This window comes from Lissotriton vulgaris, chromosome 4_1 (genome assembly GCF_964263255.1).
Source record: "Lissotriton vulgaris chromosome 4_1, aLisVul1.2, whole genome shotgun sequence".
Lineage (NCBI taxonomy): Eukaryota > Metazoa > Chordata > Amphibia > Caudata > Salamandridae > Lissotriton > Lissotriton vulgaris.
In genome coordinates, this window is record NC_141691.1 from 538,481,384 (window position 1) to 538,508,155 (window position 26,772).

General features: G+C 33.4%; 21 non-coding genes across 21 annotated transcripts; 10 read left to right on the forward strand and 11 right to left on the reverse strand.

Moving 5' to 3' along the window:
* The first annotated feature begins 739 nt into the window (after positions 1-739).
* TRNAQ-CUG (transfer RNA glutamine (anticodon CUG)) lies at positions 740-811 on the forward strand. Its single transcript has one exon. It is a non-coding gene; the product is annotated as a tRNA-Gln (tRNA).
* An 825-nt stretch (positions 812-1,636) lies between these two features.
* TRNAQ-UUG (transfer RNA glutamine (anticodon UUG)) lies at positions 1,637-1,708 on the reverse strand. The gene has a single exon. It is a non-coding gene; the product is annotated as a tRNA-Gln (tRNA).
* A 1,548-nt stretch (positions 1,709-3,256) lies between these two features.
* TRNAQ-CUG (transfer RNA glutamine (anticodon CUG)) lies at positions 3,257-3,328 on the forward strand. Its single transcript has one exon. It is a non-coding gene; the product is annotated as a tRNA-Gln (tRNA).
* Positions 3,329-4,106: 778 nt separating this feature from the next.
* Positions 4,107-4,178, reverse strand: TRNAQ-UUG (transfer RNA glutamine (anticodon UUG)). The gene has a single exon. It is a non-coding gene; the product is annotated as a tRNA-Gln (tRNA).
* Positions 4,179-5,725: 1,547 nt separating this feature from the next.
* Positions 5,726-5,797, forward strand: TRNAQ-CUG (transfer RNA glutamine (anticodon CUG)). The gene has a single exon. It is a non-coding gene; the product is annotated as a tRNA-Gln (tRNA).
* Positions 5,798-6,622: 825 nt separating this feature from the next.
* TRNAQ-UUG (transfer RNA glutamine (anticodon UUG)) lies at positions 6,623-6,694 on the reverse strand. The gene has a single exon. It is a non-coding gene; the product is annotated as a tRNA-Gln (tRNA).
* Positions 6,695-8,242: 1,548 nt separating this feature from the next.
* On the forward strand, positions 8,243-8,314 carry TRNAQ-CUG (transfer RNA glutamine (anticodon CUG)). Its single transcript has one exon. It is a non-coding gene; the product is annotated as a tRNA-Gln (tRNA).
* Positions 8,315-9,092: 778 nt separating this feature from the next.
* TRNAQ-UUG (transfer RNA glutamine (anticodon UUG)) lies at positions 9,093-9,164 on the reverse strand. The gene has a single exon. It is a non-coding gene; the product is annotated as a tRNA-Gln (tRNA).
* Positions 9,165-10,711: 1,547 nt separating this feature from the next.
* Positions 10,712-10,783, forward strand: TRNAQ-CUG (transfer RNA glutamine (anticodon CUG)). The gene has a single exon. It is a non-coding gene; the product is annotated as a tRNA-Gln (tRNA).
* An 825-nt stretch (positions 10,784-11,608) lies between these two features.
* On the reverse strand, positions 11,609-11,680 carry TRNAQ-UUG (transfer RNA glutamine (anticodon UUG)). Its single transcript has one exon. It is a non-coding gene; the product is annotated as a tRNA-Gln (tRNA).
* Positions 11,681-13,228: 1,548 nt separating this feature from the next.
* On the forward strand, positions 13,229-13,300 carry TRNAQ-CUG (transfer RNA glutamine (anticodon CUG)). Its single transcript has one exon. It is a non-coding gene; the product is annotated as a tRNA-Gln (tRNA).
* Positions 13,301-14,078: 778 nt separating this feature from the next.
* TRNAQ-UUG (transfer RNA glutamine (anticodon UUG)) lies at positions 14,079-14,150 on the reverse strand. Its single transcript has one exon. It is a non-coding gene; the product is annotated as a tRNA-Gln (tRNA).
* Positions 14,151-15,696: 1,546 nt separating this feature from the next.
* Positions 15,697-15,768, forward strand: TRNAQ-CUG (transfer RNA glutamine (anticodon CUG)). The gene has a single exon. It is a non-coding gene; the product is annotated as a tRNA-Gln (tRNA).
* An 825-nt stretch (positions 15,769-16,593) lies between these two features.
* TRNAQ-UUG (transfer RNA glutamine (anticodon UUG)) lies at positions 16,594-16,665 on the reverse strand. The gene has a single exon. It is a non-coding gene; the product is annotated as a tRNA-Gln (tRNA).
* Positions 16,666-18,212: 1,547 nt separating this feature from the next.
* TRNAQ-CUG (transfer RNA glutamine (anticodon CUG)) lies at positions 18,213-18,284 on the forward strand. The gene has a single exon. It is a non-coding gene; the product is annotated as a tRNA-Gln (tRNA).
* Positions 18,285-19,109: 825 nt separating this feature from the next.
* Positions 19,110-19,181, reverse strand: TRNAQ-UUG (transfer RNA glutamine (anticodon UUG)). Its single transcript has one exon. It is a non-coding gene; the product is annotated as a tRNA-Gln (tRNA).
* Positions 19,182-21,579: 2,398 nt separating this feature from the next.
* Positions 21,580-21,651, reverse strand: TRNAQ-UUG (transfer RNA glutamine (anticodon UUG)). The gene has a single exon. It is a non-coding gene; the product is annotated as a tRNA-Gln (tRNA).
* Positions 21,652-23,198: 1,547 nt separating this feature from the next.
* TRNAQ-CUG (transfer RNA glutamine (anticodon CUG)) lies at positions 23,199-23,270 on the forward strand. The gene has a single exon. It is a non-coding gene; the product is annotated as a tRNA-Gln (tRNA).
* Positions 23,271-24,048: 778 nt separating this feature from the next.
* Positions 24,049-24,120, reverse strand: TRNAQ-UUG (transfer RNA glutamine (anticodon UUG)). The gene has a single exon. It is a non-coding gene; the product is annotated as a tRNA-Gln (tRNA).
* Positions 24,121-25,668: 1,548 nt separating this feature from the next.
* TRNAQ-CUG (transfer RNA glutamine (anticodon CUG)) lies at positions 25,669-25,740 on the forward strand. Its single transcript has one exon. It is a non-coding gene; the product is annotated as a tRNA-Gln (tRNA).
* Positions 25,741-26,518: 778 nt separating this feature from the next.
* Positions 26,519-26,590, reverse strand: TRNAQ-UUG (transfer RNA glutamine (anticodon UUG)). The gene has a single exon. It is a non-coding gene; the product is annotated as a tRNA-Gln (tRNA).
* Positions 26,591-26,772: the final 182 nt, after the last annotated feature.

The window sequence follows — 26,772 nt, forward strand, 5'->3', positions numbered from 1 at the left end:
ACAATTTCCATACTAATATACAAAAAACATTTGTACTATCTGAATGATACCGTCATTGTGGTTCTCTAGGTTTGATTTAAGAACACATCTCTTTCAGAATGTGCTATATTCGCCTTATCAATAGTGTGGAAATCTTCAAAAAGGAATGCTGGGAATCAGCCCTCTGAAATGCATTTGAGAAAAACAGGATAGGATTTTGTAATGTCGCACTATTTTGTGTAGGAATCTGATGTAAAAGTATTATGAAGTTCGTATTTCTGTAACTTGTTCAAGCTGTTGGACATTTTGAAAGGAGTCAACATTTGTCTCTTTCAACGTACTGGTATTGGATTGGAGCTATCAATAACAAAAGATGACAGAAATGTAAAAGGTCGAGATTAGTAAAATAGTACCTCAAAGAATTGGACTGGTACCTTTGCATGCAAAGTCCAAAGTGCCAACCGTTGCTCTTTGGAGCCACCCATGTGAGAGACAGAGAAATGGATGTAGTAGTTTGGAAATGTAGAATGTTTTAATATTCTTCAGTCAAATATGATCATTATTTTGTAAATTGCATGTCCTGATAAACGTTTGCACATTTAACACTGTTATGGAGAATGTAGCTGAAAAGAATCAAATCACATTGTAGCTCTTTACACTATGAGCATTCAACTGAGTTATCTTTTCATCAATGTAAGAAAAGCCCCTGCACTGATGCGCTCTCTTTTGTCTCAATGGAAAAATCCCTCATGTATGGCAGGGTTCCATGGTGTAATGGTTAGCACTCTGGACTCTGAATCCAGCGATCCGAGTTCAAATCTCGGTGGGACCTGCTTGAATTATGAGATTTAATATTTCACTAATTTCTTAGAATTTGGACTTGGAAAAACATAACGTCAAAGTTTTATACTGAAACTTATCAACGTATAAGTATGTATCTATGTACAGATGGCTATATCCATCTAGATAGCGATAATACAATATAAAGAAATGAATTATTCATAAACATAAGTACTGAAGCTGAAAACTAAAAACTGTTCTTTCCCATCCACAATTTAAGCAAGAGGTTCTTTTCCTTTCTCATCTTTATGATCAGTAATAAGATAGTTAATTTTGCTGATTTCTTATCTGACAACATTCTTAACTTACACATTGCATTTAATTGTGAATTTCTTTGAAAGAGGAATTCAGATTAATACATTTGACATGTCTTTCGAAAGATTCTACTTTGTGGTTATGGATCTACTTTAGAAAAACAGAGTGTAAATATCTGTGTGTCTTAATTTCAAGATTGTTATTTAAAAGTTCATCTCTTCTGTCCCCAAAATACACAATTTGATTGCTCAAGTTTTCTTTTAATGAAGGCTTTCCAATTTAAAAAGCTCCTTGTTCCCCTTATCAATAACAGTAAGATTTAAACAAGTAATATCTTGCATCAGCTTCTTGTGATGAGTTGAGAAAACAGAGTCAGCTCACAAAATGTCTCATTATTTTGAGCCATTTTATTTCCATGTTTTCTAAAAGTTCTATCATTTGCTCACATCAAATAGACTTTAAAAATACAATCAATAAATTAATGTTTCACTCTACCCGTGTTAGATTTATGATATTTATGAATACACTTGACAGAAAAAGATTTGGTCATAAGTCATGAAAGTGGTCCCACCGAGATTTGATCTCGGATCCTTGGATTCAAAGTCCAAAGTGCTAACCATTACACCATGGAACCTCCCATGTAACAGGGGAGCAAATTGCTGCAGCAATGTGGACATTTCAAATTTTTTATTTTCTACAGTCAAAGACAAACAGAATTACATAACTTTTCTATTCTGTTCAACTTTTGCCTATTGAACTATGTTAGGGAAGGATGTTGCACAAAGGACTCAAGTAACGCTATGACTCTGTTGAACAGTACTTTTTATGTGAGATACGATTTTGCAATAAAAGATAAGATTCCCCCGTGAATGCAATCTCTTCTGCCAAAATGGAAAGCTCAACCTGGTACAGGTGGGTTGATGGTGTTATGCTTGTCAATCTGGACTCTGAAAACAGGGATCTAAGTACAAAGCTCAGTGGGACTTATCTAAACTTTACGATTTTTTTTCCATTCAGTTCTTAGAAGTATTAATTGGAAAAACATCTCATTTACTTATAAACTTGTACGTATCAACTTATATGTATGTATCTCCCTATATATCGCTATATGTCTATGTATTTTTATCGGAAAATATAAATATATACATTATAAAAATACGTATAATTAATAGAGGTGAAAATAATGAACAGTTGTTGCCTCTCCGCATTTGAAACATGAGCTTCTTCTCCTTCCTCTTCTATATGTCCTGAAATTGAGATAGTCACTTTTTAATCAATTTTGACCTAACAGCATAGTTGATTTGTACAAAGCATATCATACGATCTGTGAATAATTCTAAAAAAAGAAAATTAGATCAGTACCTTTGAGGCCTCCAAGCAAAAGCTTATATTTCATGATTGCAGATCGACTGTTGAAAATCAGCATGAGAAATGTTTTATTTCACAATTTCCATACTAATATACAAAAAACATTTGTACTATCTGAATGATACCGTCATTGTGGTTCTCTAGGTTTGATTTAAGAACACATCTCTTTCAAAATGTGCTATATTCGCCTTATCAATAGTGTAGAAATCTTCAAAAAGGAATGCTGGGAATCAGCCCTCTGAAATGCATTTGAGAAAAACAGGATAGGATTTTGTAATGTCGCACTATTTTGTGTAGGAATCTGATGTAAAAGTATTATAAAGTTCGTATTTCTGTAACTTGTTCAAGCTGTTGGACATTTTGAAAGGAGTCAACATTTGTCTCGTTCAACCTACTGGTATTGGATTGGAGCTATCAATAACAAAAGATGACAGAAATGTAAAAGGTTGAGATTAGTAAAATAGTACCTCAAAGAATTGGACTGGTACCTTTGCATGCAAAGTCCAAAGTGCCAACCGTTGCTCTTTGGAGCCACCCATGTTAGAGACAGAGAAATGGATGTAGTAGTTTGGAAATGTAGAATGTTTTAATATTCTTCAGTCAAATATGATCATTATTTTGTAAATTGCATGTCCTGATAAACGTTTGCACATTTAACACTGTTATGGAGAATGTAGCTGAAAAGAATCAAATCACATTGTAGCTCTTTACACTATGAGCATTCAACTGAGTTATCTTTTCATCAATGTAAGAAAAGCCCCTGCACTGATGCGCTCTCTTTTGTCTCAATGGAAAAATCCCTCATGTATGGCAGGGTTCCATGGTGTAATGGTTAGCACTCTGGACTCTGAATCCAGCGATCCGAGTTCAAATCTCGGTGGGACCTGCTTGAATTATGAGATTTAATATTTCACTAATTTCTTTGATTTTGGACTTGGAAAAACATAACGTCAAAGTTTTATACTGTAACTTATCAACGTATAAGTATGTATCTATGTACAGATGGCTATATCCATCTAGATAGCGATAATACAATATAAAGAAATGAAAAATTCATAAACATAAGTACTGAAGCTGAAAACTAAAAACTGTTCTTTCCCATCCACAATTTAAGCAAGAGGTTCTTTTCCTTTCTCATCTTTATGATCAGTAATAAGATAGTTAATTTTGCTGATTTCTTATCTGACAACATTCTTAACTTACACAGTGCATTTAATTGTGAATTTCTTTGAAAGAGGAATTCAGATTAATACATTTGACATGTCTTTCGAAAGATTCTACTTTGTGGTTATGGATCTACTTTAGAAAAACAGAGTGTAAATATCTGTGTGTCTTAATTTCAAGATTGTTATTTAAAAGTTCATCTCTTCTGTCCCCAAAATACACAATTTGATTCCTCAAGTTTTCTTTTAATGAAGGCTTTCCAATTAAAAAAGTTCCTTGTTCCCCTTATCAATAACAGTAGAAAACAGAGTCAGCTCACAAAATGTCTCATTATTTTGAGCCATTTTATTTCCATGTTTTCTAAAAGTTCTATCATTTGCTCACATCAAATAGACTTTAAAAATACAATCAATAAATTAATGTTTCACTCTACCCGTGTTAGATTTATGATATTTATGAATACACTTGACAGAAAAAGATTTGGTCATAAGTCATGAAAGTGGTCCCACCGAGATTTGAACTCGGATCCTTGGATTCAAAGTCCAAAGTGCTAACCATTACACCATGGAACCTCCCATGTGACAGGGGAGCAAATTGCTGCAGCAATGTGGACATTTCAAATTTTTTATTTTCTACAGTCAAAGACAAACAGAATTACATAACTTTTCTATTCTGTTCAACTTTTGCCTATTGAACTATGTTAGGGAAGGATGTTGCACAAAGGACTCAAGTAACGCTATGACTCTGTTGAACAGTACTTTTTATGTGAGATACGATTTTGCAATAAAAGATAAGATTCCCCCGTGAATGCAATCTCTTCTGCCAAAATGGAAAGCTCAACCTGGTACAGGTGGGTTGATGGTGTTATGCTTGTCAATCTGGACTCTGAAAACAGGGATCTAAGTACAAAGCTCAGTGGGACTTATCTAAACTTTACGATTTTTTTTCCATTCAGTTCTTAGAAGTATTAATTGGAAAAACATCTCATTTACTTATAAACTTGTACGTATCAACTTATATGTATGTATCTCCCTATATATCGCTATATGTCTATGTATTTTTATCGGAAAATATAAATATATACATTATAAAAATACGTATAATTAATAGAGGTGAAAATAATGAACAGTTGTTGCCTCTCCGCATTTGAAACATGAGCTTCTTCTCCTTCCTCTTCTATATGTCCTGAAATTGAGATAGTCACTTTTTAATCAATTTTGATCTAACAACATAGTTGATTTGTACAAAGCATATCATACGATCTGTGAATAATTCTAAAAAAGAAAATTAGATCAGTACCTTTGAGGCCTCCAAGCAAAAGCTTATATTTCATGATTGCAGATCGACTGTTGAAAATCAGCATGAGAAATGTTTTATTTCACAATTTCCATACTAATATACAAAAAACATTTGTACTATCTGAATGATACCGTCATTGTGGTTCTCTAGGTTTGATTTAAGAACACATCTCTTTCAGAATGTGCTATATTCGCCTTATCAATAGTGTGGAAATCTTCAAAAAGGAATGCTGGGAATCAGCCCTCTGAAATGCATTTGAGAAAAACAGGATAGGATTTTGTAATGTCGCACTATTTTGTGTAGGAATCTGATGTAAAAGTATTATGAAGTTCGTATTTCTGTAACTTGTTCAAGCTGTTGGACATTTTGAAAGGAGTCAACATTTGTCTCTTTCAACGTACTGGTATTGGATTGGAGCTATCAATAACAAAAGATGACAGAAATGTAAAAGGTCGAGATTAGTAAAATAGTACCTCAAAGAATTGGACTGGTACCTTTGCATGCAAAGTCCAAAGTGCCAACCGTTGCTCTTTGGAGCCACCCATGTGAGAGACAGAGAAATGGATGTAGTAGTTTGGAAATGTAGAATGTTTTAATATTCTTCAGTCAAATATGATCATTATGTTGTAAATTGCATGTCCTGATAAACGTTTGCACATTTAACACTGTTATGGAGAATGTAGCTGAAAAGAATCAAATCACATTGTAGCTCTTTACACTATGAGCATTCAACTGAGTTATCTTTTCATCAATGTAAGAAAAGCCCCTGCACTGATGCGCTCTCTTTTGTCTCAATGGAAAAATCCCTCATGTATGGCAGGGTTCCATGGTGTAATGGTTAGCACTCTGGACTCTGAATCCAGCGATCCGAGTTCAAATCTCGGTGGGACCTGCTTGAATTATGAGATTTAATATTTCACTAATTTCTTAGAATTTGGACTTGGAAAAACATAACGTCAAAGTTTTATACTGAAACTTATCAACGTATAAGTATGTATCTATGTACAGATGGCTATATCCATCTAGATAGCGATAATACAATATAAAGAAATGAATTATTCATAAACATAAGTACTGAAGCTGAAAACTAAAAACTGTTCTTTCCCATCCACAATTTAAGCAAGAGGTTCTTTTCCTTTCTCATCTTTATGATCAGTAATAAGATAGTTAATTTTGCTGATTTCTTATCTGACAACATTCTTAACTTACACATTGCATTTAATTGTGAATTTCTTTGAAAGAGGAATTCAGATTAATACATTTGACATGTCTTTCGAAAGATTCTACTTTGTGGTTATGGATCTACTTTAGAAAAACAGAGTGTAAATATCTGTGTGTCTTAATTTCAAGATTGTTATTTAAAAGTTCATCTCTTCTGTCCCCAAAATACACAATTTGATTGCTCAAGTTTTCTTTTAATGAAGGCTTTCCAATTTAAAAAGCTCCTTGTTCCCCTTATCAATAACAGTAAGATTTAAACAAGTAATATCTTGCATCAGCTTCTTGTGATGAGTTGAGAAAACAGAGTCAGCTCACAAAATGTCTCATTATTTTGAGCCATTTTATTTCCATGTTTTCTAAAAGTTCTATCATTTGCTCACATCAAATAGACTTTAAAAATACAATCAATAAATTAATGTTTCACTCTACCCGTGTTAGATTTATGATATTTATGAATACACTTGACAGAAAAAGATTTGGTCATAAGTCATGAAAGTGGTCCCACCGAGATTTGATCTCGGATCCTTGGATTCAAAGTCCAAAGTGCTAACCATTACACCATGGAACCTCCCATGTAACAGGGGAGCAAATTGCTGCAGCAATGTGGACATTTCAAATTTTTTATTTTCTACAGTCAAAGACAAACAGAATTACATAACTTTTCTATTCTGTTCAACTTTTGCCTATTGAACTATGTTAGGGAAGGATGTTGCACAAAGGACTCAAGTAACGCTATGACTCTGTTGAACAGTACTTTTTATGTGAGATACGATTTTGCAATAAAAGATAAGATTCCCCCGTGAATGCAATCTCTTCTGCCAAAATGGAAAGCTCAACCTGGTACAGGTGGGTTGATGGTGTTATGCTTGTCAATCTGGACTCTGAAAACAGGGATCTAAGTACAAAGCTCAGTGGGACTTATCTAAACTTTACGATTTTTTTTCCATTCAGTTCTTAGAAGTATTAATTGGAAAAACATCTCATTTACTTATAAACTTGTACGTATCAACTTATATGTATGTATCTCCCTATATATCGCTATATGTCTATGTATTTTTATCGGAAAATATAAATATATACATTATAAAAATACGTATAATTAATAGAGGTGAAAATAATGAACAGTTGTTGCCTCTCCGCATTTGAAACATGAGCTTCTTCTCCTTCCTCTTCTATATGTCCTGAAATTGAGATAGTCACTTTTTAATCAATTTTGACCTAACAGCATAGTTGATTTGTACAAAGCATATCATACGATCTGTGAATAATTCTAAAAAAAGAAAATTAGATCAGTACCTTTGAGGCCTCCAAGCAAAAGCTTATATTTCATGATTGCAGATCGACTGTTGAAAATCAGCATGAGAAATGTTTTATTTCACAATTTCCATACTAATATACAAAAAACATTTGTACTATCTGAATGATACCGTCATTGTGGTTCTCTAGGTTTGATTTAAGAACACATCTCTTTCAAAATGTGCTATATTCGCCTTATCAATAGTGTAGAAATCTTCAAAAAGGAATGCTGGGAATCAGCCCTCTGAAATGCATTTGAGAAAAACAGGATAGGATTTTGTAATGTCGCACTATTTTGTGTAGGAATCTGATGTAAAAGTATTATAAAGTTCGTATTTCTGTAACTTGTTCAAGCTGTTGGACATTTTGAAAGGAGTCAACATTTGTCTCGTTCAACCTACTGGTATTGGATTGGAGCTATCAATAACAAAAGATGACAGAAATGTAAAAGGTTGAGATTAGTAAAATAGTACCTCAAAGAATTGGACTGGTACCTTTGCATGCAAAGTCCAAAGTGCCAACCGTTGCTCTTTGGAGCCACCCATGTTAGAGACAGAGAAATGGATGTAGTAGTTTGGAAATGTAGAATGTTTTAATATTCTTCAGTCAAATATGATCATTATTTTGTAAATTGCATGTCCTGATAAACGTTTGCACATTTAACACTGTTATGGAGAATGTAGCTGAAAAGAATCAAATCACATTGTAGCTCTTTACACTATGAGCATTCAACTGAGTTATCTTTTCATCAATGTAAGAAAAGCCCCTGCACTGATGCGCTCTCTTTTGTCTCAATGGAAAAATCCCTCATGTATGGCAGGGTTCCATGGTGTAATGGTTAGCACTCTGGACTCTGAATCCAGCGATCCGAGTTCAAATCTCGGTGGGACCTGCTTGAATTATGAGATTTAATATTTCACTAATTTCTTAGAATTTGGACTTGGAAAAACATAACGTCAAAGTTTTATACTGTAACTTATCAACGTATAAGTATGTATCTATGTACAGATGGCTATATCCATCTAGATAGCGATAATACAATATAAAGAAATGAAAAATTCATAAACATAAGTACTGAAGCTGAAAACTAAAAACTGTTCTTTCCCATCCACAATTTAAGCAAGAGGTTCTTTTCCTTTCTCATCTTTATGATCAGTAATAAGATAGTTAATTTTGCTGATTTCTTATCTGACAACATTCTTAACTTACACAGTGCATTTAATTGTGAATTTCTTTGAAAGAGGAATTCAGATTAATACATTTGACATGTCTTTCGAAAGATTCTACTTTGTGGTTATGGATCTACTTTAGAAAAACAGAGTGTAAATATCTGTGTGTCTTAATTTCAAGATTGTTATTTAAAAGTTCATCTCTTCTGTCCCCAAAATACACAATTTGATTCCTCAAGTTTTCTTTTAATGAAGGCTTTCCAATTAAAAAAGTTCCTTGTTCCCCTTATCAATAACAGTAGAAAACAGAGTCAGCTCACAAAATGTCTCATTATTTTGAGCCATTTTATTTCCATGTTTTCTAAAAGTTCTATCATTTGCTCACATCAAATAGACTTTAAAAATACAATCAATAAATTAATGTTTCACTCTACCCGTGTTAGATTTATGATATTTATGAATACACTTGACAGAAAAAGATTTGGTCATAAGTCATGAAAGTGGTCCCACCGAGATTTGAACTCGGATCCTTGGATTCAAAGTCCAAAGTGCTAACCATTACACCATGGAACCTCCCATGTGACAGGGGAGCAAATTGCTGCAGCAATGTGGACATTTCAAATTTTTTATTTTCTACAGTCAAAGACAAACAGAATTACATAACTTTTCTATTCTGTTCAACTTTTGCCTATTGAACTATGTTAGGGAAGGATGTTGCACAAAGGACTCAAGTAACGCTATGACTCTGTTGAACAGTACTTTTTATGTGAGATACGATTTTGCAATAAAAGATAAGATTCCCCCGTGAATGCAATCTCTTCTGCCAAAATGGAAAGCTCAACCTGGTACAGGTGGGTTGATGGTGTTATGCTTGTCAATCTGGACTCTGAAAACAGGGATCTAAGTACAAAGCTCAGTGGGACTTATCTAAACTTTACGATTTTTTTTCCATTCAGTTCTTAGAAGTATTAATTGGAAAAACATCTCATTTACTTATAAACTTGTACGTATCAACTTATATGTATGTATCTCCCTATATATCGCTATATGTCTATGTATTTTTATCGGAAAATATAAATATATACATTATAAAAATACGTATAATTAATAGAGGTGAAAATAATGAACAGTTGTTGCCTCTCCGCATTTGAAACATGAGCTTCTTCTCCTTCCTCTTCTATATGTCCTGAAATTGAGATAGTCACTTTTTAATCAATTTTGATCTAACAACATAGTTGATTTGTACAAAGCATATCATACGATCTGTGAATAATTCTAAAAAAGAAAATTAGATCAGTACCTTTGAGGCCTCCAAGCAAAAGCTTATATTTCATGATTGCAGATCGACTGTTGAAAATCAGCATGAGAAATGTTTTATTTCACAATTTCCATACTAATATACAAAAAACATTTGTACTATCTGAATGATACCGTCATTGTGGTTCTCTAGGTTTGATTTAAGAACACATCTCTTTCAGAATGTGCTATATTCGCCTTATCAATAGTGTGGAAATCTTCAAAAAGGAATGCTGGGAATCAGCCCTCTGAAATGCATTTGAGAAAAACAGGATAGGATTTTGTAATGTCGCACTATTTTGTGTAGGAATCTGATGTAAAAGTATTATGAAGTTCGTATTTCTGTAACTTGTTCAAGCTGTTGGACATTTTGAAAGGAGTCAACATTTGTCTCTTTCAACGTACTGGTATTGGATTGGAGCTATCAATAACAAAAGATGACAGAAATGTAAAAGGTCGAGATTAGTAAAATAGTACCTCAAAGAATTGGACTGGTACCTTTGCATGCAAAGTCCAAAGTGCCAACCGTTGCTCTTTGGAGCCACCCATGTGAGAGACAGAGAAATGGATGTAGTAGTTTGGAAATGTAGAATGTTTTAATATTCTTCAGTCAAATATGATCATTATTTTGTAAATTGCATGTCCTGATAAACGTTTGCACATTTAACACTGTTATGGAGAATGTAGCTGAAAAGAATCAAATCACATTGTAGCTCTTTACACTATGAGCATTCAACTGAGTTATCTTTTCATCAATGTAAGAAAAGCCCCTGCACTGATGCGCTCTCTTTTGTCTCAATGGAAAAATCCCTCATGTATGGCAGGGTTCCATGGTGTAATGGTTAGCACTCTGGACTCTGAATCCAGCGATCCGAGTTCAAATCTCGGTGGGACCTGCTTGAATTATGAGATTTAATATTTCACTAATTTCTTAGAATTTGAACTTGGAAAAACATAACGTCAAAGTTTTATACTGAAACTTATCAACGTATAAGTATGTATCTATGTACAGATGGCTATATCCATCTAGATAGCGATAATACAATATAAAGAAATGAATTATTCATAAACATAAGTACTGAAGCTGAAAACTAAAAACTGTTCTTTCCCATCCACAATTTAAGCAAGAGGTTCTTTTCCTTTCTCATCTTTATGATCAGTAATAAGATAGTTAATTTTGCTGATTTCTTATCTGACAACATTCTTAACTTACACATTGCATTTAATTGTGAATTTCTTTGAAAGAGGAATTCAGATTAATACATTTGACATGTCTTTCGAAAGATTCTACTTTGTGGTTATGGATCTACTTTAGAAAAACAGAGTGTAAATATCTGTGTGTCTTAATTTCAAGATTGTTATTTAAAAGTTCATCTCTTCTGTCCCCAAAATACACAATTTGATTGCTCAAGTTTTCTTTTAATGAAGGCTTTCCAATTTAAAAAGCTCCTTGTTCCCCTTATCAATAACAGTAAGATTTAAACAAGTAATATCTTGCATCAGCTTCTTGTGATGAGTTGAGAAAACAGAGTCAGCTCACAAAATGTCTCATTATTTTGAGCCATTTTATTTCCATGTTTTCTAAAAGTTCTATCATTTGCTCACATCAAATAGACTTTAAAAATACAATCAATAAATTAATGTTTCACTCTACCCGTGTTAGATTTATGATATTTATGAATACACTTGACAGAAAAAGATTTGGTCATAAGTCATGAAAGTGGTCCCACCGAGATTTGATCTCGGATCCTTGGATTCAAAGTCCAAAGTGCTAACCATTACACCATGGAACCTCCCATGTAACAAGGGAGCAAATTGCTGCAGCAATGTGGACATTTCAAATTTTTTATTTTCTACAGTCAAAGACAAACAGAATTACATAACTTTTCTATTCTGTTCAACTTTTGCCTATTGAACTATGTTAGGGAAGGATGTTGCACAAAGGACTCAAGTAACGCTATGACTCTGTTGAACAGTACTTTTTATGTGAGATACGATTTTGCAATAAAAGATAAGATTCCCCCGTGAATGCAATCTCTTCTGCCAAAATGGAAAGCTCAACCTGGTACAGGTGGGTTGATGGTGTTATGCTTGTCAATCTGGACTCTGAAAACAGGGATCTAAGTACAAAGCTCAGTGGGACTTATCTAAACTTTACGATTTTTTTTCCATTCAGTTCTTAGAAGTATTAATTGGAAAAACATCTCATTTACTTATAAACTTGTACGTATCAACTTATATGTATGTATCTCCCTATATATCGCTATATGTCTATGTATTTTTATCGGAAAATATAAATATATACATTATAAAAATACGTATAATTAATAGAGGTGAAAATAATGAACAGTTGTTGCCTCTCCGCATTTGAAACATGAGCTTCTTCTCCTTCCTCTTCTATATGTCCTGAAATTGAGATAGTCACTTTTTAATCAATTTTGACCTAACAGCATAGTTGATTTGTACAAAGCATATCATACGATCTGTGAATAATTCTAAAAAAAGAAAATTAGATCAGTACCTTTGAGGCCTCCAAGCAAAAGCTTATATTTCATGATTGCAGATCGACTGTTGAAAATCAGCATGAGAAATGTTTTATTTCACAATTTCCATACTAATATACAAAAAACATTTGTACTATCTGAATGATACCGTCATTGTGGTTCTCTAGGTTTGATTTAAGAACACATCTCTTTCAAAATGTGCTATATTCGCCTTATCAATAGTGTAGAAATCTTCAAAAAGGAATGCTGGGAATCAGCCCTCTGAAATGCATTTGAGAAAAACAGGATAGGATTTTGTAATGTCGCACTATTTTGTGTAGGAATCTGATGTAAAAGTATTATAAAGTTCGTATTTCTGTAACTTGTTCAAGCTGTTGGACATTTTGAAAGGAGTCAACATTTGTCTCGTTCAACCTACTGGTATTGGATTGGAGCTATCAATAACAAAAGATGACAGAAATGTAAAAGGTTGAGATTAGTAAAATAGTACCTCAAAGAATTGGACTGGTACCTTTGCATGCAAAGTCCAAAGTGCCAACCGTTGCTCTTTGGAGCCACCCATGTTAGAGACAGAGAAATGGATGTAGTAGTTTGGAAATGTAGAATGTTTTAATATTCTTCAGTCAAATATGATCATTATTTTGTAAATTGCATGTCCTGATAAACGTTTGCACATTTAACACTGTTATGGAGAATGTAGCTGAAAAGAATCAAATCACATTGTATCTCTTTACACTATGAGCATTCAACTGAGTTATCTTTTCATCAATGTAAGAAAAGCCCCTGCACTGATGCGCTCTCTTTTGTCTCAATGGAAAAATCCCTCATGTATGGCAGGGTTCCATGGTGTAATGGTTAGCACTCTGGACTCTGAATCCAGCGATCCGAGTTCAAATCTCGGTGGGACCTGCTTGAATTATGAGATTTAATATTTCACTAATTTCTTTGATTTTGGACTTGGAAAAACATAACGTCAAAGTTTTATACTGTAACTTATCAACGTATAAGTATGTATCTATGTACAGATGGCTATATCCATCTAGATAGCGATAATACAATATAAAGAAATGAAAAATTCATAAACATAAGTACTGAAGCTGAAAACTAAAAACTGTTCTTTCCCATCCACAATTTAAGCAAGAGGTTCTTTTCCTTTCTCATCTTTATGATCAGTAATAAGATAGTTAATTTTGCTGATTTCTTATCTGACAACATTCTTAACTTACACAGTGCATTTAATTGTGAATTTCTTTGAAAGAGGAATTCAGATTAATACATTTGACATGTCTTTCGAAAGATTCTACTTTGTGGTTATGGATCTACTTTAGAAAAACAGAGTGTAAATATCTGTGTGTCTTAATTTCAAGATTGTTATTTAAAAGTTCATCTCTTCTGTCCCCAAAATACACAATTTGATTCCTCAAGTTTTCTTTTAATGAAGGCTTTCCAATTAAAAAAGTTCCTTGTTCCCCTTATCAATAACAGTAGAAAACAGAGTCAGCTCACAAAATGTCTCATTATTTTGAGCCATTTTATTTCCATGTTTTCTAAAAGTTCTATCATTTGCTCACATCAAATAGACTTTAAAAATACAATCAATAAATTAATGTTTCACTCTACCCGTGTTAGATTTATGATATTTATGAATACACTTGACAGAAAAAGATTTGGTCATAAGTCATGAAAGTGGTCCCACCGAGATTTGAACTCGGATCCTTGGATTCAAAGTCCAAAGTGCTAACCATTACACCATGGAACCTCCCATGTGACAGGGGAGCAAATTGCTGCAGCAATGTGGACATTTCAAATTTTTTATTTTCTACAGTCAAAGACAAACAGAATTACATAACTTTTCTATTCTGTTCAACTTTTGCCTATTGAACTATGTTAGGGAAGGATGTTGCACAAAGGACTCAAGTAACGCTATGACTCTGTTGAACAGTACTTTTTATGTGAGATACGATTTTGCAATAAAAGATAAGATTCCCCCGTGAATGCAATCTCTTCTGCCAAAATGGAAAGCTCAACCTGGTACAGGTGGGTTGATGGTGTTATGCTTGTCAATCTGGACTCTGAAAACAGGGATCTAAGTACAAAGCTCAGTGGGACTTATCTAAACTTTACGATTTTTTTCCATTCAGTTCTTAGAAGTATTAATTGGAAAAACATCTCATTTACTTATAAACTTGTACGTATCAACTTATATGTATGTATCTCCCTATATATCGCTATATGTCTATGTATTTTTATCGGAAAATATAAATATATACATTATAAAAATACGTATAATTAATAGAGGTGAAAATAATGAACAGTTGTTGCCTCTCCGCATTTGAAACATGAGCTTCTTCTCCTTCCTCTTCTATATGTCCTGAAATTGAGATAGTCACTTTTTAATCAATTTTGATCTAACAACATAGTTGATTTGTACAAAGCATATCATACGATCTGTGAATAATTCTAAAAAAGAAAATTAGATCAGTACCTTTGAGGCCTCCAAGCAAAAGCTTATATTTCATGATTGCAGATCGACTGTTGAAAATCAGCATGAGAAATGTTTTATTTCACAATTTCCATACTAATATACAAAAAACATTTGTACTATCTGAATGATACCGTCATTGTGGTTCTCTAGGTTTGATTTAAGAACACATCTCTTTCAGAATGTGCTATATTCGCCTTATCAATAGTGTGGAAATCTTCAAAAAGGAATGCTGGGAATCAGCCCTCTGAAATGCATTTGAGAAAAACAGGATAGGATTTTGTAATGTCGCACTATTTTGTGTAGGAATCTGATGTAAAAGTATTATGAAGTTCGTATTTCTGTAACTTGTTCAAGCTGTTGGACATTTTGAAAGGAGTCAACATTTGTCTCTTTCAACGTACTGGTATTGGATTGGAGCTATCAATAACAAAAGATGACAGAAATGTAAAAGGTCGAGATTAGTAAAATAGTACCTCAAAGAATTGGACTGGTACCTTTGCATGCAAAGTCCAAAGTGCCAACCGTTGCTCTTTGGAGCCACCCATGTGAGAGACAGAGAAATGGATGTAGTAGTTTGGAAATGTAGAATGTTTTAATATTCTTCAGTCAAATATGATCATTATGTTGTAAATTGCATGTCCTGATAAACGTTTGCACATTTAACACTGTTATGGAGAATGTAGCTGAAAAGAATCAAATCACATTGTAGCTCTTTACACTATGAGCATTCAACTGAGTTATCTTTTCATCAATGTAAGAAAAGCCCCTGCACTGATGCGCTCTCTTTTGTCTCAATGGAAAAATCCCTCATGTATGGCAGGGTTCCATGGTGTAATGGTTAGCACTCTGGACTCTGAATCCAGCGATCCGAGTTCAAATCTCGGTGGGACCTGCTTGAATTATGAGATTTAATATTTCACTAATTTCTTAGAATTTGGACTTGGAAAAACATAACGTCAAAGTTTTATACTGAAACTTATCAACGTATAAGTATGTATCTATGTACAGATGGCTATATCCATCTAGATAGCGATAATACAATATAAAGAAATGAATTATTCATAAACATAAGTACTGAAGCTGAAAACTAAAAACTGTTCTTTCCCATCCACAATTTAAGCAAGAGGTTCTTTTCCTTTCTCATCTTTATGATCAGTAATAAGATAGTTAATTTTGCTGATTTCTTATCTGACAACATTCTTAACTTACACATTGCATTTAATTGTGAATTTCTTTGAAAGAGGAATTCAGATTAATACATTTGACATGTCTTTCGAAAGATTCTACTTTGTGGTTATGGATCTACTTTAGAAAAACAGAGTGTAAATATCTGTGTGTCTTAATTTCAAGATTGTTATTTAAAAGTTCATCTCTTCTGTCCCCAAAATACACAATTTGATTCCTCAAGTTTTCTTTTAATGAAGGCTTTCCAATTTAAAAAGTTCCTTGTTCCCCTTATCAATAACAGTAAGATTTAAACAAGTAATATCTTGCATCAGCTTCTTGTGATGAGTTGAGAAAACAGAGTCAGCTCACAAAATGTCTCATTATTTTGAGCCATTTTATTTCCATGTTTTCTAAAAGTTCTATCATTTGCTCACATCAAATAGACTTTAAAAATACAATCAATAAATTAATGTTTCACTCTACCCGTGTTAGATTTATGATATTTATGAATACACTTGACAGAAAAAGATTTGGTCATAAGTCATGAAAGTGGTCCCACCGAGATTTGAACTCGGATCCTTGGATTCAAAGTCCAAAGTGCTAACCATTACACCATGGAACCTCCCATGTGACAGGGGAGCAAATTGCTGCAGCAATGTGGACATTTCACATTTTTTATTTTCTACAGTCAAAGACAAACAGAATTACATAACTTTTCTATTCTGTTCAACTTTTGCCTATTGAACTATGTTAGGGAAGGATGTTGCACAAAGGACTCAAGTAACGCTATGACTCTGTTGAACAGTACTTTTTATGTGAGATACGATTTTGCAATAAAAGATAAGATTCCCCCGTGAATGCAATCTCTTCTGCCAAAATGGAAAGCTCAACCTGGTACAGGTGGGTTGATGGTGTTATGCTTGTCAATCTGGACTCTGAAAACAGGGATCTAAGTACAAAGCTCAGTGGGACTTATCTAAACTTTACGATTTTTTTTCCATTCAGTTCTTAGAAGTATTAATTGGAAAAACATCTCATTTACTTATAAACTTGTACGTATCAACTTATATGTATGTATCTCCCTATATATCGCTATATGTCTATGTATTTTTATCGGAAAATATAAATATATACATTATAAAAATACGTATAATTAATAGAGGTGAAAATAATGAACAGTTGTTGCCTCTCCGCATTTGAAACATGAGCTTCTTCTCCTTCCTCTTCTATATGTCCTGAAATTGAGATAGTCACTTTTTAATCAATTTTGATCTAACAACATAGTTGATTTGTACAAAGCATATCATACGATCTGTGAATAATTCTAAAAAAGAAAATTAGATCAGTACCTTTGAGGCCTCCAAGCAAAAGCTTATATTTCATGATTGCAGATCGACTGTTGAAAATCAGCATGAGAAATGTTTTATTTCACAATTTCCATACTAATATACAAAAAACATTTGTACTATCTGAATGATACCGTCATTGTGGTTCTCTAGGTTTGATTTAAGAACACATCTCTTTCAGAATGTGCTATATTCGCCTTATCAATAGTGTGGAAATCTTCAAAAAGGAATGCTGGGAATCAGCCCTCTGAAATGCATTTGAGAAAAACAGGATAGGATTTTGTAATGTCGCACTATTTTGTGTAGGAATCTGATGTAAAAGTATTATGAAGTTCGTATTTCTGTAACTTGTTCAAGCTGTTGGACATTTTGAAAGGAGTCAACATTTGTCTCTTTCAACGTACTGGTATTGGATTGGAGCTATCAATAACAAAAGATGACAGAAATGTAAAAGGTCGAGATTAGTAAAATAGTACCCCAAAGAATTGGACTGGTACCTTTGCATGCAAAGTCCAAAGTGCCAACCGTTGCTCTTTGGAGCCACCCATGTGAGAGACAGAGAAATGGATGTAGTAGTTTGGAAATGTAGAATGTTTTAATATTCTTCAGTCAAATATGATCATTATTTTGTAAATTGCATGTCCTGATAAACGTTTGCACATTTAACACTGTTATGGAGAATGTAGCTGAAAAGAATCAAATCACATTGTAGCTCTTTACACTATGAGCATTCAACTGAGTTATCTTTTCATCAATGTAAGAAAAGCCCCTGCACTGATGCGCTCTCTTTTGTCTCAATGGAAAAATCCCTCATGTATGGCAGGGTTCCATGGTGTAATGGTTAGCACTCTGGACTCTGAATCCAGCGATCCGAGTTCAAATCTCGGTGGGACCTGCTTGAATTATGAGATTTAATATTTCACTAATTTCTTAGAATTTGGACTTGGAAAAACATAACGTCAAAGTATTATACTGAAACTTATCAACGTATAAGTATGTATCTATGTACAGATGGCTATATCCATCTAGATAGCGATAATACAATATAAAGAAATGAATTATTCATAAACATAAGTACTGAAGCTGAAAACTAAAAACTGTTCTTTCCCATCCACAATTTAAGCAAGAGGTTCTTTTCCTTTCTCATCTTTATGATCAGTAATAAGATAGTTAATTTTGCTGATTTCTTATCTGACAACATTCTTAACTTACACATTGCATTTAATTGTGAATTTCTTTGAAAGAGGAATTCAGATTAATACATTTGACATGTCTTTCGAAAGATTCTACTTTGTGGTTATGGATCTACTTTAGAAAAACAGAGTGTAAATATCTGTGTGTCTTAATTTCAAGATTGTTATTTAAAAGTTCATCTCTTCTGTCCCCAAAATACACAATTTGATTGCTCAAGTTTTCTTTTAATGAAGGCTTTCCAATTTAAAAAGCTCCTTGTTCCCCTTATCAATAACAGTAAGATTTAAACAAGTAATATCTTGCATCAGCTTCTTGTGATGAGTTGAGAAAACAGAGTCAGCTCACAAAATGTCTCATTATTTTGAGCCATTTTATTTCCATGTTTTCTAAAAGTTCTATCATTTGCTCACATCAAATAGACTTTAAAAATACAATCAATAAATTAATGTTTCACTCTACCCGTGTTAGATTTATGATATTTATGAATACACTTGACAGAAAAAGATTTGGTCATAAGTCATGAAAGTGGTCCCACCGAGATTTGATCTCGGATCCTTGGATTCAAAGTCCAAAGTGCTAACCATTACACCATGGAACCTCCCATGTAACAGGGGAGCAAATTGCTGCAGCAATGTGGACATTTCAAATTTTTTATTTTCTACAGTCAAAGACAAACAGAATTACATAACTTTTCTATTCTGTTCAACTTTTGCCTATTGAACTATGTTAGGGAAGGATGTTGCACAAAGGACTCAAGTAACGCTATGACTCTGTTGAACAGTACTTTTTATGTGAGATACGATTTTGCAATAAAAGATAAGATTCCCCCGTGAATGCAATCTCTTCTGCCAAAATGGAAAGCTCAACCTGGTACAGGTGGGTTGATGGTGTTATGCTTGTCAATCTGGACTCTGAAAACAGGGATCTAAGTACAAAGCTCAGTGGGACTTATCTAAACTTTACGATTTTTTTTCCATTCAGTTCTTAGAAGTATTAATTGGAAAAACATCTCATTTACTTATAAACTTGTACGTATCAACTTATATGTATGTATCTACCTATATATCGCTATATGTCTATGTATTTTTATCGGAAAATATAAATATATACATTATAAAAATACGTATAATTAATAGAGGTGAAAATAATGAACAGTTGTTGCCTCTCCGCATTTGAAACATGAGCTTCTTCTCCTTCCTCTTCTATATGTCCTGAAATTGAGATAGTCACTTTTTAATCAATTTTGACCTAACAGCATAGTTGATTTGTACAAAGCATATCATACGATCTGTGAATAATTCTAAAAAAAGAAAATTAGATCAGTACCTTTGAGGCCTCCAAGCAAAAGCTTATATTTCATGATTGCAGATCGACTGTTGAAAATCAGCATGAGAAATGTTTTATTTCACAATTTCCATACTAATATACAAAAAACATTTGTACTATCTGAATGATACCGTCATTGTGGTTCTCTAGGTTTGATTTAAGAACACATCTCTTTCAAAATGTGCTATATTCGCCTTATCAATAGTGTAGAAATCTTCAAAAAGGAATGCTGGGAATCAGCCCTCTGAAATGCATTTGAGAAAAACAGGATAGGATTTTGTAATGTCGCACTATTTTGTGTAGGAATCTGATGTAAAAGTATTATAAAGTTCGTATTTCTGTAACTTGTTCAAGCTGTTGGACATTTTGAAAGGAGTCAACATTTGTCTCGTTCAACCTACTGGTATTGGATTGGAGCTATCAATAACAAAAGATGACAGAAATGTAAAAGGTTGAGATTAGTAAAATAGTACCTCAAAGAATTGGACTGGTACCTTTGCATGCAAAGTCCAAAGTGCCAACCGTTGCTCTTTGGAGCCACCCATGTTAGAGACAGAGAAATGGATGTAGTAGTTTGGAAATGTAGAATGTTTTAATATTCTTCAGTCAAATATGATCATTATTTTGTAAATTGCATGTCCTGATAAACGTTTGCACATTTAACACTGTTATGGAGAATGTAGCTGAAAAGAATCAAATCACATTGTAGCTCTTTACACTATGAGCATTCAACTGAGTTATCTTTTCATCAATGTAAGAAAAGCCCCTGCACTGATGCGCTCTCTTTTGTCTCAATGGAAAAATCCCTCATGTATGGCAGGGTTCCATGGTGTAATGGTTAGCACTCTGGACTCTGAATCCAGCGATCCGAGTTCAAATCTCAGTGGGACCTGCTTGAATTATGAGATTTAATATTTCACTAATTTCTTTGATTTTGGACTTGGAAAAACATAACGTCAAAGTTTTATACTGTAACTTATCAACGTATAAGTATGTATCTATGTACAGATGGCTATATCCATCTAGATAGCGATAATACAATATAAAGAAATGAAAAATTCATAAACATAAGTACTGAAGCTGAAAACTAAAAACTGTTCTTTCCCATCCACAATTTAAGCAAGAGGTTCTTTTCCTTTCTCATCTTTATGATCAGTAATAAGATAGTTAATTTTGCTGATTTCTTATCTGACAACATTCTTAACTTACACAGTGCATTTAATTGTGAATTTCTTTGAAAGAGGAATTCAGATTAATACATTTGACATGTCTTTCGAAAGATTCTACTTTGTGGTTATGGATCTACTTTAGAAAAACAGAGTGTAAATATCTGTGTGTCTTAATTTCAAGATTGTTATTTAAAAGTTCATCTCTTCTGTCCCCAAAATACACAATTTGATTCCTCAAGTTTTCTTTTAATGAAGGCTTTCCAATTAAAAAAGTTCCTTGTTCCCCTTATCAATAACAGTAGAAAACAGAGTCAGCTCACAAAATGTCTCATTATTTTGAGCCATTTTATTTCCATGTTTTCTAAAAGTTCTATCATTTGCTCACATCAAATAGACTTTAAAAATACAATCAATAAATTAATGTTTCACTCTACCCGTGTTAGATTTATGATATTTATGAATACACTTGACAGAAAAAGATTTGGTCATAAGTCATGAAAGTGGTCCCACCGAGATTTGAACTCGGATCCTTGGATTCAAAGTCCAAAGTGCTAACCATTACACCATGGAACCTCCCATGTGACAGGGGAGCAAATTGCTGCAGCAATGTGGACATTTCAAATTTTTTATTTTCTACAGTCAAAGACAAACAGAATTACATAACTTTTCTATTCTGTTCAACTTTTGCCTATTGAACTATGTTAGGGAAGGATGTTGCACAAAGGACTCAAGTAACGCTATGACTCTGTTGAACAGTACTTTTTATGTGAGATACGATTTTGCAATAAAAGATAAGATTCCCCCGTGAATGCAATCTCTTCTGCCAAAATGGAAAGCTCAACCTGGTACAGGTGGGTTGATGGTGTTATGCTTGTCAATCTGGACTCTGAAAACAGGGATCTAAGTACAAAGCTCAGTGGGACTTATCTAAACTTTACGATTTTTTTTCCATTCAGTTCTTAGAAGTATTAATTGGAAAAACATCTCATTTACTTATAAACTTGTACGTATCAACTTATATGTATGTATCTCCCTATATATCGCTATATGTCTATGTATTTTTATCGGAAAATATAAATATATACATTATAAAAATACGTATAATTAATAGAGGTGAAAATAATGAACAGTTGTTGCCTCTCCGCATTTGAAACATGAGCTTCTTCTCCTTCCTCTTCTATATGTCCTGAAATTGAGATAGTCACTTTTTAATCAATTTTGATCTAACAACATAGTTGATTTGTACAAAGCATATCATACGATCTGTGAATAATTCTAAAAAAGAAAATTAGATCAGTACCTTTGAGGCCTCCAAGCAAAAGCTTATATTTCATGATTGCAGATCGACTGTTGAAAATCAGCATGAGAAATGTTTTATTTCACAATTTCCATACTAATATACAAAAAACATTTGTACTATCTGAATGATACCGTCATTGTGGTTCTCTAGGTTTGATTTAAGAACACATCTCTTTCAGAATGTGCTATATTCGCCTTATCAATAGTGTGGAAATCTTCAAAAAGGAATGCTGGGAATCAGCCCTCTGAAATGCATTTGAGAAAAACAGGATAGGATTTTGTAATGTCGCACTATTTTGTGTAGGAATCTGATGTAAAAGTATTATGAAGTTCGTATTTCTGTAACTTGTTCAAGCTGTTGGACATTTTGAAAGGAGTCAACATTTGTCTCGTTCAACCTACTGGTATTGGATTGGAGCTATCAATAACAAAAGATGACAGAAATGTAAAAGGTTGAGATTAGTAAAATAGTACCTCAAAGAATTGGACTGGTACCTTTGCATGCAAAGTCCAAAGTGCCAACCGTTGCTCTTTGGAGCCACCCATGTTAGAGACAGAGAAATGGATGTAGTAGTTTGGAAATGTAGAATGTTTTAATATTCTTCAGTCAAATATGATCATTATTTTGTAAATTGCATGTCCTGATAAACGTTTGCACATTTAACACTGTTATGGAGAATGTAGCTGAAAAGAATCAAATCACATTGTAGCTCTTTACACTATGAGCATTCAACTGAGTTATCTTTTCATCAATGTAAGAAAAGCCCCTGCACTGATGCGCTCTCTTTTGTCTCAATGGAAAAATCCCTCATGTATGGCAGGGTTCCATGGTGTAATGGTTAGCACTCTGGACTCTGAATCCAGCGATCCGAGTTCAAATCTCGGTGGGACCTGCTTGAATTATGAGATTTAATATTTCACTAATTTCTTTGATTTTGGACTTGGAAAAACATAACGTCAAAGTTTTATACTGTAACTTATCAACGTATAAGTATGTATCTATGTACAGATGGCTATATCCATCTAGATAGCGATAATACAATATAAAGAAATGAAAAATTCATAAACATAAGTACTGAAGCTGAAAACTAAAAACTGTTCTTTCCCATCCACAATTTAAGCAAGAGGTTCTTTTCCTTTCTCATCTTTATGATCAGTAATAAGATAGTTAATTTTGCTGATTTCTTATCTGACAACATTCTTAACTTACACAGTGCATTTAATTGTGAATTTCTTTGAAAGAGGAATTCAGATTAATACATTTGACATGTCTTTCGAAAGATTCTACTTTGTGGTTATGGATCTACTTTAGAAAAACAGAGTGTAAATATCTGTGTGTCTTAATTTCAAGATTGTTATTTAAAAGTTCATCTCTTCTGTCCCCAAAATACACAATTTGATTCCTCAAGTTTTCTTTTAATGAAGGCTTTCCAATTAAAAAAGTTCCTTGTTCCCCTTATCAATAACAGTAGAAAACAGAGTCAGCTCACAAAATGTCTCATTATTTTGAGCCATTTTATTTCCATGTTTTCTAAAAGTTCTATCATTTGCTCACATCAAATAGACTTTAAAAATACAATCAATAAATTAATGTTTCACTCTACCCGTGTTAGATTTATGATATTTATGAATACACTTGACAGAAAAAGATTTGGTCATAAGTCATGAAAGTGGTCCCACCGAGATTTGAACTCGGATCCTTGGATTCAAAGTCCAAAGTGCTAACCATTACACCATGGAACCTCCCATGTGACAGGGGAGCAAATTGCTGCAGCAATGTGGACATTTCAAATTTTTTATTTTCTACAGTCAAAGACAAACAGAATTACATAACTTTTCTATTCTGTTCAACTTTTGCCTATTGAACTATGTTAGGGAAGGATGTTGCACAAAGGACTCAAGTAACGCTATGACTCTGTTGAACAGTACTTTTTATGTGAGATACGATTTTGCAATAAAAGATAAGATTCCCCCGTGAATGCAATCTCTTCTGCCAAAATGGAAAGCTCAACCTGGTACAGGTGGGTTGATGGTGTTATGCTTGTCAATCTGGACTCTGAAAACAGGGATCTAAGTACAAAGCTCAGTGGGACTTATCTAAACTTTACGATTTTTTTTCCATTCAGTTCTTAGAAGTATTAATTGGAAAAACATCTCATTTACTTATAAACTTGTACGTATCAACTTATATGTATGTATCTCCCTATATATCGCTATATGTCTATGTATTTTTATCGGAAAATATAAATATATACATTATAAAAATACGTATAATTAATAGAGGTGAAAATAATGAACAGTTGTTGCCTCTCCGCATTTGAAACATGAGCTTCTTCTCCTTCCTCTTCTATATGTCCTGAAATTGAGATAGTCACTTTTTAATCAATTTTGACCTAACAGCATAGTTGATTTGTACAAAGCATATCATACGATCTGTGAATAATTCTAAAAAAAGAAAATTAGATCAGTACCTTTGAGGCCTCCAAGCAAAAGCTTATATTTCATGATTGCAGATCGACTGTTGAAAATCAGCATGAGAAATGTTTTATTTCACAATTTCCATACTAATATACAAAAAACATTTGTACTATCTGAATGATACCGTCATTGTGGTTCTCTAGGTTTGATTTAAGAACACATCTCTTTCAAAATGTGCTATATTCGCCTTATCAATAGTGTAGAAATCTTCAAAAAGGAATGCTGGGAATCAGCCCTCTGAAATGCATTTGAGAAAAACAGGATAGGATTTTGTAATGTCGCACTATTTTGTGTAGGAATCTGATGTAAAAGTATTATAAAGTTCGTATTTCTGTAACTTGTTCAAGCTGTTGGACATTTTGAAAGGAGTCAACATTTGTCTCGTTCAACCTACTGGTATTGGATTGGAGCTATCAATAACAAAAGATGACAGAAATGTAAAAGGTTGAGATTAGTAAAATAGTACCTCAAAGAATTGGACTGGTACCTTTGCATGCAAAGTCCAAAGTGCCAACCGTTGCTCTTTGGAGCCACCCATGTTAGAGACAGAGAAATGGATGTAGTAGTTTGGAAATGTAGAATGTTTTAATATTCTTCAGTCAAATATGATCATTATTTTGTAAATTGCATGTCCTGATAAACGTTTGCACATTTAACACTGTTATGGAGAATGTAGCTGAAAAGAATCAAATCACATTGTAGCTCTTTACACTATGAGCATTCAACTGAGTTATCTTTTCATCAATGTAAGAAAAGCCCCTGCACTGATGCGCTCTCTTTTGTCTCAATGGAAAAATCCCTCATGTATGGCAGGGTTCCATGGTGTAATGGTTAGCACTCTGGACTCTGAATCCAGCGATCCGAGTTCAAATCTCGGTGGGACCTGCTTGAATTATGAGATTTAATATTTCACTAATTTCTTAGAATTTGGACTTGGAAAAACATAACGTCAAAGTTTTATACTGTAACTTATCAACGTATAAGTATGTATCTATGTACAGATGGCTATATCCATCTAGATAGCGATAATACAATATAAAGAAATGAAAAATTCATAAACATAAGTACTGAAGCTGAAAACTAAAAACTGTTCTTTCCCATCCACAATTTAAGCAAGAGGTTCTTTTCCTTTCTCATCTTTATGATCAGTAATAAGATAGTTAATTTTGCTGATTTCTTATCTGACAACATTCTTAACTTACACAGTGCATTTAATTGTGAATTTCTTTGAAAGAGGAATTCAGATTAATACATTTGACATGTCTTTCGAAAGATTCTACTTTGTGGTTATGGATCTACTTTAGAAAAACAGAGTGTAAATATCTGTGTGTCTTAATTTCAAGATTGTTATTTAAAAGTTCATCTCTTCTGTCCCCAAAATACACAATTTGATTCCTCAAGTTTTCTTTTAATGAAGGCTTTCCAATTAAAAAAGTTCCTTGTTCCCCTTATCAATAACAGTAGAAAACAGAGTCAGCTCACAAAATGTCTCATTATTTTGAGCCATTTTATTTCCATGTTTTCTAAAAGTTCTATCATTTGCTCACATCAAATAGACTTTAAAAATACAATCAATAAATTAATGTTTCACTCTACCCGTGTTAGATTTATGATATTTATGAATACACTTGACAGAAAAAGATTTGGTCATAAGTCATGAAAGTGGTCCCACCGAGATTTGAACTCGGATCCTTGGATTCAAAGTCCAAAGTGCTAACCATTACACCATGGAACCTCCCATGTGACAGGGGAGCAAATTGCTGCAGCAATGTGGACATTTCAAATTTTTTATTTTCTACAGTCAAAGACAAACAGAATTACATAACTTTTCTATTCTGTTCAACTTTTGCCTATTGAACTATGTTAGGGAAGGATGTTGCACAAAGGACTCAAGTAACGCTATGACTCTGTTGAACA